Source organism: Parus major, chromosome 2 (assembly GCF_001522545.3).
Source record: "Parus major isolate Abel chromosome 2, Parus_major1.1, whole genome shotgun sequence".
NCBI classification, from domain to species: domain Eukaryota; kingdom Metazoa; phylum Chordata; class Aves; order Passeriformes; family Paridae; genus Parus; species Parus major.
In genome coordinates this window covers 127,311,086-127,315,011 of record NC_031769.1, presented here as the reverse complement: position 1 = coordinate 127,315,011, position 3,926 = coordinate 127,311,086, and the positions used below count along the sequence as shown (strand labels likewise).

The 3,926-nt window shown below is 41.4% G+C and overlaps 1 long non-coding RNA gene across 1 annotated transcript; it reads right to left on the bottom strand.

The window, feature by feature from the left end:
* Positions 1-343: 343 nt before the first annotated feature.
* On the bottom strand, positions 344-3,693 carry LOC107213977. Its single transcript, XR_001524847.2, has 2 exons — positions 3,571-3,693; positions 344-3,326 (listed from the first exon to the last, which is right to left on the bottom strand). It is a non-coding gene; the product is annotated as an uncharacterized LOC107213977 (long non-coding RNA).
* Between the last annotated feature and the right edge of the window lie 233 nt (positions 3,694-3,926).

Here is a 3,926-nt window from a genome sequence, read left to right as displayed (position 1 = left end):
TATTACATTTCAGTTTGATGCAGTAAAATATTTTGTTCATCCTAAACCAGTGATCTGCAAGAAAGAGGTGTCTTTTTCCCACCCTGTGAAGCAGGTGGTGATTGTTTTAAATTATTAGGGGTCTAAACTTGGCCACCATCCAAGATATGTCAGGAGCTTAGGTCCTCATCTTCTGAATGAAAAGCACACACGCAAATATTTGATCAGAACATATTCTTCCAGCCTTGCTGACAAAGGCAGACTCAGAGATGACAATACAGATTACAATTTTCTTTTAAAATCAAAGAGGTTGTGATTTTGTTTTGCTTTTTGTTTTGTTTTTTTTTCCCTGTCTTTTTTCCCATGGAAGAATTAGAACATGTTCAATCAGAATGTGCAATGTGTCTTTGGCAAACAGGAAAATTCCTCAGGGATCTAAATTAAGAATAAAACAAGTGAAGAAGGGGGCAACTCACAGCAGTGCATAGACACCGCCTCTTGTACGGTTTTATTTTTGTGTGTTTGATTCCCTGTGTGAGTTTTGCTTCTTGTATGTTATTGTTTATCAAAGAGCAATCATTGAGGAGAGAGATTAGAGGGGAGGAAGAAAGGAAAAGAAAAAAGGAGAGGAGAAATCTTATGCATATGTGAGGCCAAGGGATATTGCCTTTCAGGGTTCACGCACTGTTATCTTTAATTTTTATGGTATTTTTAAAGAATGGTAATGAGTATCAGAGTTAAAATGCAAGGATTGATGATTTCAGTGAAAACACATTGCCCAGAATCAGCTAAGGCAATGGCCCCAAGGCTTTTCTAGACCAGTGAACCACCTTTAACCCTCAGCTGCCATGTACCCTTCGAGGAACATACCAGGGCATTTTTCAAAGAAAGGCCCAGAGCAAATGTGCAAATTGCACTTAGCTGAAAACTTCCTTCTGGCAAATCAGGAAAGCTACATTGAAAATAGCAGCATGGCATGTTTGGACACAGTGTAAGTTGGTATATTTTTCTGTTTATTATCCAAGGCTTTTGGGCCACTATAGAGCCATGGGCTATAGTTCGTGGACCACTGAGCTATGGAACCAGCCCCCATTAAAGAATACCTGCCAGGGATTGTTCATCCTGAAGGGAAACTTTCATACATTAAGAGTCCTCTTGGTAGCAAAATACAAACCAAGAAATTTTAAAAGGACTTAACTGCTGTGAGGTGATTTGTATTTGCATATTGGGCAAGTTCAGCTGATGATGTCAAGCAAGTTTGCTGTGCTTTGCTATTACTTAAGTTGGAACCTGGAAAGCTGATTCTTTCTGGAATCTGCTTTTAAAACTAATGCTCCCAAAACTTGTTTGACCTTGTAGCAGGGGCAAGGATAATTTTGGTGATTAGCAAAAATAACCAAACCACCTCTCTGGCAAGAGAGGGTGGGCAGTCTCCCTCACTGGAGATTCAAGGGCTGTCTGGATGCAACGCTGTGCCATGTGCTCTAGGATGACCCTGCTTAAGCAGGGAGGTTGGACCAGATAACCCACTGTGGACCCTTCTAATCGTATCAATTCTGTGATTCCATGGCTTTTTATACTTAACACAAGAAATAGACAAAATTGAAAAGCTGAGTAGAAATTTCTTATACCTTACTCATTTTGATGGCAAGTATTTGAGGTGTATTTGTTTGCTTACACAAAATCAGATTTGTTTATGTGCATTCAATAACCACCTACTGAATATCTAATATGGCAAGTCAGGATGTGCTAAAATGCCTGCTTACCTTGGTAGATATATAGGACTAGGGTGTTCTTTCTAGCTGATGATAATCAAATACAACATTATCCAACTCTAATGAGGGTGAAAACAAAGAGGAATGCAGGAACAGATTAGGAGCATTGAAAATGAAGATAAGTAAACCTGCAAATTTGGTGGGCATAGCAATGCAAAGCATTAAGCAACTGGCTTACAGTCAGTAGTACCAGTTTGCTTTTGCTGACCTGACATACTGGCTGTTCATGGACCACTTAATGTAATGACAGTGTTGACCTGAGATCCTTCCTGTGAGGCACAAGAATGAAAGAACAGCCTTCCCATTGACTTCCCTTAATTTTGTGCATTCGTCAGAAACCAAACATTTTGTGAGGTATTGATTTGTGTTCCCGCTTTTCTTGATCCTTAATGATATAATACCATGTAAAACAGTTTAAAGAAAATGTTGTAATCTTATGTGAGAACAAACTGTTCTGTCAATAAGTGTACCACAAAACCAACTCACCCTTAACATGATGGCAATTTCTTCAGTGACATTTATGAGCTCATTGAAAGAACAGTAGCAATTTTATTCATTGTTTGGAGCTTACTACCCAATGTATAATGAAAGTGTTATGAAAATTAGAAGTTGCGTATAACACAACTCTTTTGTAGTGTAAATAACACAACCATATAAATTATACACATACTAGAATTATATTAAACACATATACATTATATGCAAAGCAGAATAGACCTTTTACCAAACTAAGCTGTATTTTAATTAGGAGAGTGGTAACAAGCCTTTAAAATCAGCCAACACTATATTTTGGTTTTAACTCAGAAATTCTGGGGCTTTATGAATTCATGACAGACCCTTAGGGATACATTTTCAAAGCATTGCACAGGATTTTAGCCATGCAAATCCCATTAAAATCAGTGGGAGACATGTGGCTAAAACCCACGCAAGGCTTTGGAAGCAACATGCCCCTTAATGTTATCTAGACAGTGTTTTGGCCTGTGAATTTCCTTGCTTCCAATTTTTACAACTGAATTCAAAAGGAAATAAAATTTGCCATGGGGATGTGGGAATTTTAACAGGATGCAGACTCTTTTAGTTCAGAGACATAGTTCTGATCTAACAACTATATTACCACATGGTAAAGGTAGTTTTGATCTGTGCTTTCCATGTTTTATCTCTACTCAGCTATTCTGACCTGCATTTTTACTGTGCAACAACGTAGGCAACTGACTTTGCAAATGAACATCCTGTAGTGCTCTGCAGATTATAATTTCTCTTAACAGAGTCTTTGAACTGAGTAGACAATGAAGCTCCTTTTGGAGTGATGATTGTGTCTGACTCGAGGCCGGTGGTACCCTGAGCAATGTAACATCTGCTGCCAGGCATTTCAGAAAGACCCAAAATATAAATTATAAAATCACAGATCAGGTGCTCCCTAGTAAGAGTGGTAGCTGGTCAGCATGAGCTTTAAACATGTGGGTCTTCCCTGCTTGGCTGAGTTGCAGGAACACTGGTGGGGATGCTGTCAGGTGAGAAGAACTTCAGTCTCTGAAGCAGGTAGAGAAATGAGGCGCTCTCTAGACTGTGTGTCTGCCAACAGACATTAAACATGGAATTAAAAAATAGTATTAAATAATAATATTAAATAATAATATGTCTGAGGAGGTTACTCTGAGAAGTGCAAGGTTCTTCAGCCAAACTCAGCTCGCAGTCAGTGAGGCAGGACCCCCAGATCTGGAAGGTTGGTTGACAGGAGCGAGGAAAACCTGGATCCACGAGCAACGTGCGTAGGCACAAACAGAACAAGGCCATTCCGAGCGGCGGAGCTGCTTACCTGCACGGCAGGCGAAAGCACCCCCGGAACGTGAGTCCTGGCAGGAGTGAGGAGCCGGGGCCGTGGCCCGGGGCCTGCAGGGAGGCCAGGCGCGGCGGAGCGGGCGCTGCAGGCCCGCGCTAGGTGGAGCTGCAGGCCGCGCCGCGGGAGCGCCGCCGCCGCCGCCCTTTGTCCGCCCGCCGAGCGCGGGGCCGCGCACCGCCGGGCCCAAAACCTCCCCCACCGCGCACCGCCTTTTGTTTTGTTGCTTTTAATTGTTGTTTTGGCAGAGCTTAAAAATAAATTGGCCTAATTATCCCACCTAATACTGTAATCTCGGTATTAAGACTTATGAAAACGAAAAGATGTTTAAAAAT